Below are 16,993 nucleotides of genomic sequence, written 5' to 3'. Positions count from 1 at the left end.
CCAGCTAAATCGAGACTAAATAGGAGTGAATTACTGACGCTTGAGGCATGGCCTAATGCAAACCCAGGAGTAAACAGGAGCTCAGCGCTGGCAGGATCGCTCTCGCCTTCCAGAGCGGGTTGTGCTGACATTGTCCACATCTCGGAGCATCTTGTTGCTGGTTCCCAGGTAGGGGATCCCATCACCGGGGATGTGCCCCCTCAGAGAGAGGCAAACCCCTGACCCAAGGAGCAGACGGCTCCTTTGGCTGCGTTTGCTTGGGCATTCCCAAGCAGTGCCCCATTTCCGTGGGGGGTTTAATACCACAGCCCTGTCTCGCCCTCTTCCTCGCATTGCCCTTTCATCTCTGATATTTGGGTTGCAGTGACCGTTCAAGCAACAGTTTGGAGAGACTGTCACTGCATGGGGCTGAAACACACCCAAGACTTCCCCTCCTTGTAAGCAATCAGCAGTTTCAGTAAATGGCTTCAAGTAACAGCTAAATGGGGAAAAACCAGACAGTCCGCAAATACTGTCTGAGCAAGAAAAGCAGAGGTTAACGTGCAGGTGACTCATGGGAAGAGATGGTCTTTAAAGCTAGGCTTAAGAGATCAAACTGAACAAGCTCAATTAGTTCATTGACTGATTATAACTTTAATCAACAGGAGCCGCGCATCCCCGGTCGGGTGGCAGCAGCCGAGCGGAGGGTGGGGGTCGTGCCCCCGCCGGTGGGAGCACGGCAGCCGGAGCGCAGCATCCCTCCCGCTCGGCTCGTGCGTAGGGATGGGACATCGCTGGCTTTGGCAGAGGGGTGCAGCCTCACGGCTCCTGGGGGAGCCTTGTTCATGTGGCCATAGAAAATGCGGGGAGAAGGGATGATGACATTCACTGGCCTTGCCCCAAAACGGGGTCAGGCGGCAGTGACAGGCTCTGACCCCTCCCGGGGTGCCGCAGTCCGGTGCGTTGTTACACTCAGTGTTAGAAAACTTCGTCTGCTGTTTGTGAGGGTCACTTGTCCCCTTGCCGTGGAGTGGAGCCGGGTGCCTCCCCGCAGCGCAGCTCCTGCGCTGGGGCAGGAGGGGGCAGCCCCTGGTGCCGCACAGCCCGACGTGCCCAGCGGGAGCGATGTGCCAGGCCTGGGCTCGCCGCTCAGCAGGGCCGAGGGAACCGAACAAGACAACGTGCTTAATTCCCATATTAAGAAAAAAAAAAATCTTGGTGTCTGCTGGTGCCCCAGGGGATGGTCACCACAGACCTCCGTGTCTGACGAGGTGCCAGTTCTCGTGTGGCGTGAGTAATGCTCCTTGTCAGCTCCAATAAAACCTGAAATCTATCACCAGCCCTTTCCTCCAAAGGTTTTGTTACCGAGAAAAGTAATTACAATTTGTCCTTAATTCCAGAAGTGTGCCTAGAAAACCGGCTGGGAGGAGGGGGCTGGTCCGGGGCAGGGCCGTGGCAGAGCCACAGCAACCCGCCACCTCCCAGGGTCCTGAGCAGCCACTTTGGTGGCTGTTGTAGCTGGAAATACTGTAGGGAGGGTGACAGAAGGGTGGGGAGGTGGCTGCCCTCGACAGGGTCTGCAGTGCCGATGCTGCAGCCGCTGGTCCTTCAGCAGCTCCCGGCCGTGCTGGGGAGGTGATGCCCCCCGTGAGCATCTCCACGACGTGCCTGCCCTGGGCTGCATGGCTGGTCCTCCCGGCTGGAGGACTAATGCAGAATTTGTTTTTCAACCCCAGTTGTTCTGCAGAAGGGGGAAAAACGCTCCCTCTGCCTCTGGATCTGATGCCATGAGACATCTGACGTGGAAGACGAATTGAGGGCTGCATCTGAAGTGCCAGATACATAATCCATCCTAAATAGGCTTCATTAGTGGCAACAATTAAAGTTACCATTGTGGATTGGATACATTTTTTTATTAACTTTGCCCTTGTCTCAAACTTGGACTCACCTCATAATAATGAGCTGTGTCACTTCTGATCTATTTCTCATAATAGCTCCTTTCTCCGCTAAATATGGGCAAAATATGATTTATAGGCAGGGCTAGCGTCTCCGTGTCAGCCACCTGGCTTCCGCCAGCGGGCAGGGGGTAGATGTTGACCGGGGTTTACAGCCTTTACTGGCTCCTTATGGGTGTCAAAAGCCATCCTGGGGTTGGGATGTGGGGTGATGTCCGTGGGCTCCGGTGTTAGCAGGACGGAGGTGAGCTGGGGCGGGAGCCTTCCCGCAGGAAGCGGTCCTCTCCGCAAGCCATCGTCCCACGGGAACAAAAGGAGTGAAACTATTTGAGGATTAAGCCTGGTGCTCTCCTGTTGCCTTAGCGTTTCTTTTAGCAAGGGGATTTATGGATTGGCAAAATAAATACTTAATTTCCTATTTTTTCAGTTTGGAAGCTGGAGGGGAGGCAGGGCAGGGCAGCCCTCCTGGCCGGCTCTCGGGGCCCTCCAGCACTTTGGTTAGAGCAGGGCTCTCCGTGCAGCAGGATGGCAGCTGGGGGCAGGCAGAGCCAGGCTCTCCGCATGCCCTGCCAAGGAGGGGGATGCTCTGCCCTTGCTTTCCTTCAGGCACAAAGAGCAGGAGCTCCCAGGCAGGGTTTGGTACAAACTTTTCCTGCAGCCAGGGCTTGGCCCTCGCCCAGAAGGCACTACTGAAGGCCTGCGTTTGAAGCAGCCCTGAGCCCCAGGCCCCCCAGCAGTGCTCTGCCTGCCTCTATCTGGACATGTCCCAGGGCACGGTCCCAGCAGATGCTCCAGCACCCAGTGAAGTTTTTCCCAGCGCAGGTGTGTTTCGGAGATGTCTTTGTGCCTCTACCTCACCTTTCTTGCTTCAACTCCGAGGACGCAAGTCCAGCTTTCTTATGGGCACGTCACGCGTGTGTCTGCTCCGTCTCAGACGAGCTCCCAAGCCTCTGCCTCGTGGAGAGCAAGCCACGGGAGCGGCAAGAGCCCTCCTGACAAACATGCCTCCCCCCTCCTTGCGAAGATGACTGTCATCTCATTATATCAGTAGTGATTAAGATTGGAAACTGGCAGTTAATCCCCTGCAAGGTATTTTGATTATTAAATTGAGAGTGGCTGGTGTAAAGCTGTAGCGTATTAAATTTTACTCTGGGCAGATAAAAAGGGAGGCAGCCGTGGTGTGACCCTCTTCTCCAGGGCACCACCTTTCAGAGGAGCACTCTCAGCCTGGGCGTCTTTGAGTTTAAATAATTTGTTCTTTGTTTTTTTTTTAATGTGAACCCTGTGTTCATGTGGGCACAGGCAGAGCCAGGAGAGGTTCCCACTTAGTGTTTTTGTCACATTCCCCAGCCCAGAACCTGCCCGAGTCCCGGCTCAGCAGTGGGACACGGCAGGCAGAGCCACAGCCCTAGCGCAGGGTAGTTGTCCAGGGTTAGCATGCCCTGTCTGCTTCCACCCCAGCCGCACTTAAGTTGGATATTAGGAAAAAATTCTTGACTGCCAGAGTGGTCAGGCCCTGGCACAGGCTGCCCAGAGAGGTGGGGGAGTCACTGTCCCCGGGGGGGTTCAAAAAACAGGCAGACATGGCACTTGGGGACATGTTTAGGAGGCCTGGGGGTGTTGGGTTGGGGATTGGACTTGATCATCCTCAAGGTCTTTTCCAACCTTAATAATTCCATGATTCTATGTGGGTTTGTCTCTCCAGCTGGTTTGCTCTGAGAAAAAACATGCAGTGGGAAAAAAATAACAGAGCTGTGACAAAAATGTTTCCATCAGCCCAAGTTAAACAGACTGCGATGCTTCGGGACCTTTCCTAGTAATTAAAAGCAATGTGAAGGCTCTTTGCTGGTGGGAATTTATTCTGTCACTTGGCCTTAAAGAGCCATCCTTGCCAGGCGGTGTCACACGCTGGCGTCGGGGCCGTGCTCGCCGGAGCGCTCTGGCATGGTTGGTTGCGATTGCCTCCCTCCGCAGTGCGTACGCACGGGCGGTCGGGGCTCGTCCCTGTCCCTGCCGCCGCCCTCATCGTCGCCCTCTCCCCGCGTCTGGCCTTTCCCCGAGCAGCGACACGCCGCACCGGCGTTGCGTTGGAGGAATTCGCATCTGTCCCAAGAAAACGCTTCCCGTCAGCAAGGCGGCATGGCTGCCAGCAGGCAGTTGCCATGGCAATACGGCTCTGTAACGGCCCAAGCAGATGATTATTGTTATTTATTATTTTAATCTAGCCCTGGTCCCTGCTGCGGGAGCCGGAGCGCTGCGAGGCCGCTTCTCCCTGCAAGGCGGGAGCGGGGGGGCATGGAGAGGAATCGGTGGAGAGATGAGTGGGTCTGGGGGCAGGAGGAGTGGGGGGATTTCCTTTTGGGAGGGTGGGGAGGGGGCTATTGTCCGCACCAGCGCTGTCTTTTGGGCAGACAGGGCCAGTGGTGGCAGAGGGCTGGGCAGGCAGGGCCGGGACCCGCTGGGTGCTCAAGGGGTGCCGCAGTGGAGAGGACCCTCGCCCCGCGGGCGCTGCGCTGGCACTGCCTGGGCATCACGCCGGCCCCCGCGTGCTGTGCCAGCGCTGCCCAGTGCGGGGGATGCCAGAGCCATCCGAAGGCAGGTATGACTCCCTCCACGTGGATTCAGGCTGTTAAAGAAGTTTGTCTCCGTGCACAGCACGAGCGCGGTCTCCAGCCTGCCGCTGGCTCTGCCGGCTCAGGCACCCGCAGCTGGTCGAGCACGTTTCTCCCCCTGTTGCTGCCCGTTTGTTGATACCGGAGCAGTCACAGGCAGCCCGGTGTGTCCAGAGGTACAGGCAGAGGGACTCGGGCTTGAAGAGGTGTTGCACACACTGGTGCTATTTGGGTTGCAAGCAAAGGGACAAAATCTGTGCCCAATGCCGTGAGTGGCTTTTCCTCCTGATTAGCAGGTGAACAGAGAGGAGAGGCTTGAATTTTGCTTGGCGTGGGCCAAGATCATCGTGTCGCCTCTGTGCAGAGCCCTCCTTAGAGCCCTGCTTCGTTGCTGAGCTCAGCCCGTGGCCGAGCAGAGCCGCCCATCGCGTTCCCCTCCGATGCTGGCTGGGAGCCTGCTCCAGCTGCGCAGGGCAGCGGCAGACCCCGTATAGCTGAGCATATGACCTCCAGATTTGTCCTTGCCCTGGGGCCTGCTGAGCAGCGGGGAACGGGCTCGTAAAGCTTTACCAGCACGCTTGGCCCTGCTGGGGGACGTTCCCCTGCGCGGGGTGTGTGCGGGGCACGCGTGCGGTGAGGTGTCAGCAATGCCCAGGGACTGCTCCTCCTGCTGAAAGCTCAGCACGCCCTGCGCTGCACGGGGGCCCCGGTGACAGCCCAAGGTCACAGGGATGTTGCAGCAGACCTTGGAATTGAGATTTCATCTTCTCGAGCTGTTCAGTGCTTTGCTCTCAAAGCCATCCTTCATCCTTCCTCAGGGAAGGGGCTGCCTCACCCAGAGGAACACGGAGCTTTTCATATATGTGGTATCAATCTCCGTAAGGGAAGCACTTTTATATTGAAGATCTGATGGAGGAATAAATTCCGATAGAAGTAGAAAGCAGAAGCTAATAGGCTTTTTCACAGTGAAAGAATAGATCTGCTGACAAAGGCATTTCCAGGGCATCAAAATAAACTGTATTTTCTGTGAAGACCAGGGTTCTTCCAGGGCTCCTTCGCCTCTGCAGGCAGCCTGGCTGAGAGTGGCCAGCTGCCCCCGGAGATACAGCCTGGCTCCTGAGCCCGACTGGGGTTATCCTATCTGTCACCCACACGGAGCAGTCCCATGCATGGTGTATCTTGGGTCAGTTTTGTCCCTCCTTGCTCCTCGGTCCTGGTCCCTCTGCTCATCCCCTGCTTGCCTGGACACCGCTCTCCCCCTGCCCAGCTGCCAGCCAGCGCAGGAGCATCCGACCTGCCTTGCCAGAGCCAAGCTTCTGGTCCTCTTCATTACAGGATTCCTGAGCCTTGGACTGGTTTTACTTTGCTTTTTTTATCCTGGTGTATTCCTTCGGTTCCCTTTGCTGGCTCTGACTTGGCTCTTCGGTGGGTGCACCTGCCTGTGCCCCGGGTCCCGCTGCGGCAGGAGGCAGCGCGCAGCAGCCCAGGCTGCAGCGATGGTCCCAGCCTGCCTCCTCCAAGGGGGGTGGTTCTGCCATGGAGACCCCCTTGCTGGGCTGTCTCATGGAGGGTTGTTTGGACCATCTTTTGCCTGGGGAATACCCCAGGTCCCAGCATTGCTGGGTTTTGCCAGTGTTGTCTTTGGCAGCAGTTCTAGGATGGGGAAGATCATGCTGCCCAGATAATCCTTCTGTTTAAGCTTCTTATCTGAAAGCAGCTCTTTGGAAACGATAGGCAGAATTAGCCCTCGACCTGCCTCTTCGGTGCGCTGCAGGCAGAGTTCCCAGCTGGGATAACCCTGCACATCAACATGTCTTCTTCACTGTCCTGCATCCAGGGGCTGTGCGCGCCCCTCTCCATGCTCAGCTCCAGGCCCCCCTTCCTCCTGGACAGCCCCACCTGCAGCCCTTCCTCCCCCTCTTCCCCCGTCACTGCTCCTGGGGCTGCCCGGGTGCAGCTCCAGCACCACAGCAGGAAGCCGGGACCCCGGGTACCCCTGGGCTTCCCACCACCGTAGCGTTCCCAAAATGCAGGGGCAGCTTTCCGGAGCGGCCGCGGCGGGCCCCGTGCACGGCGATGCTGCCACGGCCGACGGCAGCCGGCTCCCGCGGGCAGAGGGGAGGGCAGGCTTCTAGTGCCGAGCTCTCTTTTTCATTTCCCCTTTTGAAAAAAATATGCGTTAATTTGTCTTTCCTATCCATTGATTTTCCAGTTAAAACTGCTCTCTGCCTGCCCTTGATTCCCACCCTGCAGGAAAATAAGCCCTATAAAAGAAATGGATACCCTGTTGCTTAAAAGACTAAATTTTACTGAAGACTTACGTGTTCCAGTCCCCAAAGGGGGCGAGAGGAAATGATTTGTTCAATTAATTATAAATGTTTTAATTTAAATGGCTAATGTAGAAGATAGGCAGATATAAAACAGCAAACTACTGAAGTGTTTTATGGGTCCTTAAAGACCACTAAATGCTTGTTCTGATTCTGCTAAGATCACTCAAATGACTGTTCCTCTTGCGTTCAGGGTAGGGTGCAGTGGGAGGGGAGGGGGAGAGATTTCTTCTTGTATTTTACATCCTCCAGGCAAGTTGTGATAAATGTTTAGCAGTTCATTTCTTTGGAGCTGGGATTTGCCTTTGAAAAACAGAAACGTTGCCCATATTGATGGAGAGGTGTAAAAAAAAAAAAAACACAAAGAAGAAATCTTCAGGGTCAAGGTCACCTCTTGCTGTAGGGTTTCTCCTACACCTACTGCATCCCTGACGTCCTCCTGATGTCTCAGCCAGCCCCCACCGCATGGGTCCACGCTGCCTTTAATTCCACAGCGACAGACATTTCACATACACCTGTCTGCAGTTCCCGGGCTGGAGTAAGGCAGCAAAGCCCTTCGTACCATGGCATTAACGAGCTGATTTACACAGGGAGCGTTCCCAACCTGCCCTTTATCTTGTCAAAAACACCGACTTCAGAAATGCAGAATTATGTCATGTGTTGTAGGAAGAAATATTGCATGAAAAGGAGGGATCCCCGAATGGAAGTCTCCTGAGTGAATGAGAGGGAGAAGGAGCCTGTGCCTGTGTGTGGCCTGGAGCAGAATGGAGTTCCCACGCCAGGACCTCGCTGCCACCAGGCCTTTCCTCCTGGTTTCTGCTCCCACCCCTTCTTGCAGTTCAAACTCACTGTCACTATTGCATTCCCCTGTCCTTATTTTTCCTCACACTACATCGCCCCTGTACCTTGCCTGCTCGGGGACTCTGCTGGCCGCTAATTCTTCTCCATGGTTCCTATTTTGTTGCAGAAAAGGAGCAGACAGAGACTGGAAGGGGGTAAACTGGCTATTTAATAAATGTATTGTCTCCATTCCTTTTTCCTCTCCTGTCTCCAGACTGTCCTCCCCTGAAAAGCATTTTCCTGGGGTTCTCAGTTTGTTGACCCCTAAAGCTCCGGAGCTGTTACCTAAACTAAATCCCTTTTCCTTTCATGCTTCAGCAAAATCCCTCTTGCTTCCAGCACAACCCATCTCCTCCCAGGCCTCACAGAAACAATTACAGCTGCAAAAGTCTTCTATAGTCATAATTATACTTCCTTGCAATGCACCGGCAGGCTGTGCTCTGGGAAGGTGGGTGGGTTTGGGTGGTGGTTAGAAATCCCCGCCGAGGCTCAGCCCGGAGAAGCGGCTGCGGCCGCCCCATCTCTCCGGGCACCTGGTGCTGCCGGGGCGCCCGGGGTGAGCCGCAGGCCGCGGGCTTCGGGTGCGCAGAGCCGTGGGAAGCAATGAATCCCGCCCTGCTTGTTTCCCAAAGCAATGTTTGGTGTAGTAATAGCTACAGGTCTGCTCAGAATAACATCTCTGGCTGCAGCGGGTGTGTGCTTCCCACTGGGACCTGCTGCCCGTGCAGGGGCTCTGTCGTACGCCGCTCCTTTCCTGCGGTGCCGAAGTTATATTACCTGTTGCCCAGGAATTTGCACCGTTTAGCAGACGGCCCGTGCAGGCTGGCAGAGCGCGGCGCTGGCATCAGCCTGTTCGTACTCAACGCTCTCCTTCAAAGCGTTCGAAGCTCCCCTGCACCGTGGTTTTTCAAAGCACCTAAAGGTGCACAGCCAGGTTGCAGCAGCTGGTCACTGGCCGGCTGAGTCCCTGAGGTGGGGACAGCAGCAAGGAGAGCGCTGCTTCTGCTCGTTTTCTACGTCTCTTGGTCCCTCACAGTCTGCGCCTGCAGAGGGATGTGATCTGGGCAAGCCTCGAATCCTTCCTGCCACCCGCCTTTTGAAATCCTGCACCTATCGTTAACTGAGCGGGTTGTATCCGGGGAAGTGCTCCTGGAGAGGTCTGCGCTGGGAAAAGCGACTCGTCCGCGAACCGAGGCTGCGGCCGTGCCCTGGTGAGCAGTGGCGGGAGAGCAAAGGGAAATGGAGTAGTTACGTTTTAATTGAGTGAAATTCAAAGAGGGAACAAGCATTAGGAAGTAATTGGGAGTTGAAAAAATCATTGCTTTGGAGATTATTAAAATGGAAATATTTGTGACAGAGTGCGGAAATCGGGCTCTGAAAGTGGAGCCCCCTTGAACCTTGGTGTCCTTGTGCGAGAGGTGCTGATCTTAGGTTTATGTGTGCGTGTAAATGTATTCACTCTTATATAAGTAAATGTTTGGGGCTTATGCCTCAAAAGCACCTGAAACCTTACTGATGTGAGACAAATTATTTTTTTTACTCTCTATTCTTGCTGGGAGCAATATTTGCTTTGGTGCCAAGAGGTAGAGCAGAAATATTTGGGGACGCCACAGGGGACTTCTGCTGGATGCTCCGTGGGGTTGATCACTCCAGTCCGAAAACACCCCCGAGGAGTCCTTGCCCTTGGGCTGCAAACTGCGTGTTGGCTGATGCGAGCCTGCGCTGCCGAGATCGAAGCGAGTCCTTGCAAAGGAATTTGGGTCTTGCGATTGTAGAGGGGGTTTTTAAATTTTTCTTAATATTTCTTAACCTTTCCCCAAGAGGACAATACCAAGCCTGCAGGTTTCAAAGTGGGTTTCTCATCGGCAGGGCCATCAGGGTTTTATTTTAATTGCTGTGGCAGCGCCCAGCTGGCCCCGTCAGCCAGACCCCAAAACATGGCAGGGGGGAGGTTGAGGGAAGCGGCTCCAGCGAGAGCCTCGCCTCGGCTGCCGCGCAGGAGAGGTTCGCTGGGCAGCCCAGCCCACAGCGCCGGCCCGGGAGCAGGAGCTGCGCGGCGGCCGTGGGAGAGCAGAGCCCACGCAGCTAACTGGGGGCTCAGGGGATGCGCGCCAGCCATCTGGAGGGGTCGGCAGCAGCGCGCAAGGCTCGGGAGCAAGCGCTGCGTCGGTAGGTCAGGTTGCGCGAGCCTTCGCCTTGCGGGGTGGGATGAGCTGGTTTGGAAATAAGCTGCTGCTGCACGGGCGGAGGATGGCACAGGCAGGCGCTGCGGCTGGGGAGAGCTGCGAATGCGGCGTGTGAGCGATACAGTGCTGGGACTGCCGGGGAAACACTGCATCATTCTCCTCAAGTGCAGGCAGGGAGGGTCGGGAGCAGGAGCGTGCAGCTGCTGCGAACGGGGGTGAGCTGTAACCTGTCTTGTTAGAAAGCAGAAAGTCTCTCACAAATGGATTTCCAATTTCCCGTCCACCTGCTTAGCTGAGACAGATTTCTTGCTTGATAATTACTTTTTGGGTACTTACAGGATCTGGTATCCAGGCAACTTGATGCCTCTTAAATCCTCTTGCAAATCTGTTTTTTCTGTTGATTTTTTAGGTGTTGGAGAAACATCAACCAAACTCTTAAGGCAGAGTCTTCGCGGCTATTTCTCTTCCCTGAAGCCTGCTGGAGAGACACGCTGCCGTGTCAGTGGTTCGGTTACGTGGTGCGGCTGCTCCTGCGGCTGCTGCCTCCAACCCTGGCAGGGCACCGGCGCCTCGCACAGCCCCTGCGGGTCTGCGTGGCGGCTCTCGGTCTTTTTGCTGGTAAGACACTGGCCAGCTCCTGTTAGCAATGCCTCTGGTCTCCCCAGGAGCATCCCAAGGCAGCAACGTCTTCCCGTGGCTTAAGTCTGCCCCTGCTCCATGAGCCATTCGGGCACGTGCTCAGGACCTCTTGATTTCGGGGCGTTTGTGCCCGTCTGGGTCAGGGCCAGGTTGAAGATGCTTTTATTAAGCGCAGCCGCAGTTAATCACGCCAGCGAGCTCTCTATGGGCCGTCCGTCACGGGGCCGGCACAGGAGCGGGGCTGCATGGGGTCTGAGCTGTGACCTTCCCCTCCTTCCCTTTATTTACATTTTCAGGGACAACTGAAGGAGGGAAAGGGGAGGGAGGGAAGGAAGGATAGCACACGCCGCTGTTTACAGGTCCCAGCGGTCTCTTCATTACTGTGCAAAGAGCACAAGCAAGTCAGTGCACCCTGCAAAAGGTTACGCGTCGATACGCACTCAAAGGCTTTGACCTCTGTGGGGTAAAGTGTCATTTAATTAACTTTTGCTTGACTGTTCAAATGCTGGAATAATTTGGAAATCTGCGTGTGGGTCGCATCGCGGGCGCTGCTGGTGGCCTGTCCTGCTTGCCGGCGCTCTCTCCCTCTCCCCCAGCGGGCTGGGTATCCTTCAGCACAGAGCGCTTGGGCTTAAAGCTATCGCTTGTGGTCATGGTGGCAACAATTAGGCCATCGATCAATAAACTAATTCTCCCATTTACAGTCATTAGGGACTGTGGATCTAAGCATCTGCTTTTGCTAATGAGTTTAAAAGTTGGCTAAATATGGCAGACCTGCTCTCGCGGAGGAGGAAGCAACAGGAGTTCGATGTGGAATTGGACCCTGGTGAACATGACATCAATTTTAATTAGCAAGCTTCTACAGTTTCCCAACTAAACCAAAATAAACTGGGAGAGGGAGGGTGCCGTGAGGCGGGAGCACTGCTGCAGGCTGCAGCCCTGCCCCTCACCTGGCTTCGGGGCTTGTTTTGGGATCCCAGACCCTTGCCGGGGCATGGGGGGCCCCAGGCGGCTCTGCCAGGCGAGCGAGCCCCACGGGCGCCCTCCCAGCACCAGGCTCTACGGCCCGCTCGTGCTCAGCACTGCCTCGGATGTGGCTCAGCTACAGCACTCCTCGGCTGTCACATATATCTTTTAATCTGGCGAGGAGTCATTTATTTACACCTCCAGGCCTAACACACTGGCTACCATGGGGATGCTGAAGTTTGAAAAGCCCTATCATAGATCTGTTGTAGCTTAGAGGGAAGGGAAAAAGCTTTTCCTCCACCTGCCTCTAAATGACTATAAATGTTTTTTTTCTTGGAGATCATGACTCACAGGGGGCTGGCAATTGATGAGCTGGTGTTTGACCTGATTGATGGAGACCTCCATCGCCTGCCGCTTCCCGAGCCCGCTGCACCACGCGGCACGGTTTGGAGGGGGAGCAGCAGCCTCCTCCCTCGCGGCGGTCGTGGCCATTGGCAGAGCCCAGAAACCATCCCTGGATCCCGCCCGGGGGGTCCCCGGGTACCAGCCGCCCAACGCGCCTCCTCGCAGCACCGTCGCCCGCTGCCGCACGCAGGGTGGGGGCTGGAGAAAGGCCGCCCCAGGTCCGGCCCCGCAGCCCAGCCAGTGCCCCCCGGGCCGTGCTGCCGCCTCGTGACAGCGGCTTGTTAAGGGAGGGGGGGAGGAGAAAAATTAAAAAAGAGCAGCACGGAGCCGTACATCTAAATCTTTTCACTGATGACTTATATTCCTAACTTTGACATGTCCTTATATAAGTGAAATTAAGCTCCAGCTGCATTAAATCTTCAGCAAGTTAGGCCTGCAGTGATCGTATTCCCTTGAAGACGAATGAGAGGCCCACGGGCACCCGAAGCGCGAGCACCCCAGGGCCCCACAGCGGAGCCAGCGCCGGCTTCGCCGCGAGCTGGGGCGGCCGCCGCAGAGCCGCGCCTGCCAGCCTGGCCAGGCTGCAAGTCAGGCTGCGAGTTTTCAGGTCAGCTTCGCTCAGAAGGAGGTGAAAAGCAAAGCTGAGTTTCCTTCTGCAGCACAATGCCTAAAACGCCTCGAAACCGGAGCGGCCGTGCTCATTTTGTACGTGTTTTGTAAGACTTGCTGACAGCTGAAATGCCCCCGGGCCGTGCAGCTGGAGTTTCACCGGTGCATAGAGCAAAATGCTTTTTGTTTTTCCTGAAGAGCATTTTCAGGTGAGAAGGGAGCCGACCGCCTCCCGGCAAGCAGCAGAAGAGCCCTGTTAGCGCGGCTGAGCGGCACCTGGTCCTGCTGCAGCCAGGGGCCCCATCCTGGACCATGTGGGTCTGTTCAGACTCTAAACAGAGATAGGCTTATTTGCCTAAATCAATATTCTTTTTTTTTTTTCTAGGCAGGCTAAGAGAATCTGTAACGAAAGGAAAGATATCGTTTGGGAAGGCAATTATGCAAAGGTAAATGTATTTTTAAGAAAATGCAGAGCGTTTTGAGCAGCAAGCCTGGCAGATCGCTGGTCTATGCGTCTCTCTAAGGCCCGGTGTCGCTCCGTGTCCTGCCTGCGTGCCGCCGAAACGCCGTGCCCCGCGCCCTGCCGTGCTGCACAGCGTTAAACCCGGGCATGTTCTTCAGGGTCTCGCCGGGCAGGGGATGAAACGCTCTGCAGCTCACAGAGCCCAGCTCGCCCTCCTCTCAAAGCAGCACTGTTATTTTCCTGATAGATCTATTTCTGCTGAACACCAGACATCACGTTTTTCAGGAATCTTGTGTTTCTCAACACAGGTTAAAACAGCAGATAAAAGGAACCATTTGAAAAGTCCTTTCTCCTTTTCTTGTGCGCTCTTCAGTGAGTCAGACTGAGGCATTACCAGCTGTCAGGGATGTTTTAAGGCATGGCCTTCTCTGGATAAAAGCAAAGTCCAGACACAGGATTTGGCTTTCAGTGAAGATTTCTCTTCCTGAGCCGTTACTCCTGGGCTGCCCCAGCGTGTCCCCACATCCCTGCCACGTCTCGCGCCCTCTCACAGCGTCTGATCGGGACAAGGTTATGGACAGCCCAGTTCTGAAGGTAGTTTTAGCTTCTCAGAGGAAGTTCTAATGAGTGTAAAAAGGAGGAAAATCAGCCTTATTTTATAAGATGATTTTTTCAGTACCTACAGAAATCTACAGATCCAGAAAGGTCTTTGCATGGCTGAGGATAGCTGTTGCACACACAGCGAGCCTTTCGGTGGCTGCACCGTGCCAGGCGCGTACAGCTGGTGAGTGAGGCAGGGTGTGGGCACTTGCATCGATTGCTTGGAAAGGTCAGGTCTGGTGGGTTCCTGGGGCTGTCCAGACAGTGGCCCCCAAACAGCATCACTGAAAGGGTGAATAACCGAGAACTGGCTTAGGGAGGCTGGAATAGGGGAAAACCCTTTTCTCTGAATTAAGAGCCCGGCGGGTACGGAGCAGGGGAGAGTTCGGCAGTGGTTTGTGCAGAGGGAGGCTGCTTAGCAGCTGCCTGGGGGGACCCAGCGGGGTGCTGCACCGATCCTCCGCCGAGGGCACGGATGTGCGTGAAGGTATGGCTGCTCCAACTGGGGTGCTCACCAAGGGCTGGGCTTTAGGGGGGCTGCTTGTCAGTGGAGCGGGTCTTGAGTCCTGGTGGGGGGAGCCCCAGCCAGGGGGGGGTGAATCAGCAGCGGTTGGAGCTGGGGGGAGACAGCCTGGGCCCTGCAGTGTGCTGGAGGAAGGCTGAGTGCTGGGGAGAGCTGCTGCAAGCTTCCATAGCTGACGCTCTTGATGCTCTTTTTAATACGTATATTAAAAGGGTGATAATAAGCAAATCCGTCAGTTATGCAAATGAGTGGCAATTGCATCTTGAAGAGCATCCCACAGTTTAATTACATCATAATTGCAATGTAACACTTTAATTACCATATGCATCACAAAATCATGAGCACTGTTTCTAATCTCTTCACTAATATTTCAAATCAAACAGATCGCACAGGGCCCGGTATCGCACTGCAATACTGCAAACAGAAAGACCGAATACATCCTAACGCGGCAGCGATGCAGAGGCCTGGAGGTCGGGAAGCTGCTCTCAGCATCCTCGCGCGGCCGTGCTATTAGCAGATGGCTGGATGAATGTCCTTGGCTGGCGTCTCAAACCGCATCCAGCCGTCGGGGATTTGCAGGGGTCGGCGCAGCGGCTGCAGGCGTCGGCGCGTGCCTGCGGCAGCCTGCGAGCCGAGCAAGGCGGGCGCTGCCCAAGGGACAAGGGCAAACCTGAGCACCAGCGCTAGCTGTTGCGCGTCGTGGTGGTGGGCGAGAGGGGCGAAGGTGGCCGCTCTGGTCGCTGTTTGGGAAATCAACATTTTCTCAGAGGTGCTGCAAAATGCTTGAGCTGTTTCGCTGGGCTGGCCCTGGACCCACTCGGGCTCCGTTCCTGCCTGGGCTGGGGATGCCCACAGCAGGCAGGTGAGGCAGCTGCTCTGGTAAAGGGATGAAGAGTTGTTAATGCCTGTTTTGGAAGAAGCAGATTGATGAAAACGCTGTCCTTGATCCTCCCTTCCCCTCCCAGCACAGGAAAATGAATTTCACATTCTCCTTCTCACCCCCGAGAGGGAAACAATAATGCTTTCCAGAGCACAGCTTTAGCTGGAGACCTGTGAATTTGATTTAAACCAGTTTATTTTGTAAATCTTCCCAGTTTGCATGCTTTATTTTTCCTCCCATCCAGCTTCTTTCTCTCCCCCATAAAGGGGCATCTAATAAGTGACTTAAGAAAAATAACAGATGGCCTTAACCACGGCCTAAAATTCATGACTGGGGACTAGGAGAGGAATGCTGTCAAGCAGCGACGTGTGCGATGGAGTGATGGATCGGGAGCGAGGCGTGCTGGGGAGGTGAAAGCACTCCCGTCTCTGCGGCAGTGCCTGTGCTGCCGCCGGCACGGAGCCAGCTGCACCGGGAAGGGGCTCGGGGCTCTCGGCAGGTCCCCGTGGCCGGCTCTCCCACCTCCCGAGGAGCAGCGGGGCCGGCTGGCGCACGGAGCAGGGCCAGGGCTGCCGCCCAGCGCTTCGCATCGCCGGTGCTCTTGCTGCAGGTTGCTGATGGCTGGTTTGCTTTGCCGTGAGCTGGCAGTGATTTAAAACCATCCTGTGCTAATCCATATAAATTCTTTTAATCGTGGATTTAATCTTTTAAGCATGCGGTAATTAAATTACATGCCAGTCAGAGGCACATCAACATAACGGTGTGAGGTTTACAGCCCCATGGGCAGTGGGGGAGAGCTTCAGGACAGCCAGCCCTGTGGCCAGGACGTTCGGTCGCTTGGTTCCTCCACTGTTTCCTTGCCATTATTTTTATCCCTTCTCTTTTTCCAGCCCCTCAGAGATCCCAGGAAGGGCTGTGCTTCTAGAAAGGCGAAGGTGGGTATCACCTCAGCAGAGCAGGCTGAGGAACATCCTAGGAGAAGACGTTTCCTCTTGAGCCCCTCTGACCTGTCCCAAAAACCTCCCTAGATCCCTTGGGAGCCTCGTTGCTCCATCAGCATCACCCTGACAGGAGCACGGGCTGGCTGAGCCCTGGCAGCGGAGGCACATCTCCCTCTTTCTGTGTTTGCAGATACTGGAGAGGAAGAGGTGAAATGGGGGAGGAAAAGCTAAAGCCCCAGCAGGAGCTCATGCTGGGACAGGGCCTGGAGCACTCCTCCATGTCCTGGGGTGCCCTTGGAGAGCGGGAGGAGTCCCAGACGAGAGAGCTCCTGAGCTCCCTGTACAGTCCGTGATCACTTATTCTTCTCCTTCACTCCGCCGCTGTCGTCCTCGCCCCCCCCCAGCCGGACGGCGCGGGATGCTTTGATGGGCTGGCATTAATGGAGGGAAATACTGTGACATGAGAAGCACATTAACAGATTAAACTGTGTGGTGGGAAGGGGAAAGTAGAGATGAACTGCTAGGTAGGGAGATGACCGGCTTTGGGAATGTGACAATTACTGTACTTAATATTTTTTTAACATTAAGAACCAAATAGGAGCATATATTTAATTCATTAAAACAGTATGAAGTAGCTCCCTCCATCCCAATGCAGTTAATCGGTGCTCTATAGAGAAGTATCAGGAAATAAGTGTCTCCTAATGAAAGGGGCCCTGTAAGGTCAGCCTGCCGCTTGTTAGCTAATCGGAGACTTATTTGTTTTGCAAATTGCTCTCCCATTTTGAACCGCTGTGCAGTAATTTCCATGGCGGGGAAGCAGGAGAGAGTTCACGGGGCTGTTTTTGAAGCCCTCAATCTGTCATTGGGAGGAGGATAAAAATAGCCTGGGAAAGAGAAGGAGCAGTCTGCTGGGTTTGTTCCAGGCAATCCAGCCCCGTCTTCTGCAGCCAGGGACGTCAGGAGCAAGGGGCAGCCAGAGGGCTGTCGTGGGCAGTCGCACCGTCCCGCATGTGCCGGGGGACCAGGAGGGTGTGCGGCACTGGGAACCCCTCACCTTGCCTGGCTGTG

The sequence above is a fragment of the Phalacrocorax carbo genome, chromosome 22, assembly GCF_963921805.1.
Source record: "Phalacrocorax carbo chromosome 22, bPhaCar2.1, whole genome shotgun sequence".
In the NCBI taxonomy this organism is placed as follows: Eukaryota; Metazoa; Chordata; class Aves; order Suliformes; family Phalacrocoracidae; genus Phalacrocorax; species Phalacrocorax carbo.
Note: the sequence above shows the minus strand (reverse complement) of the source record.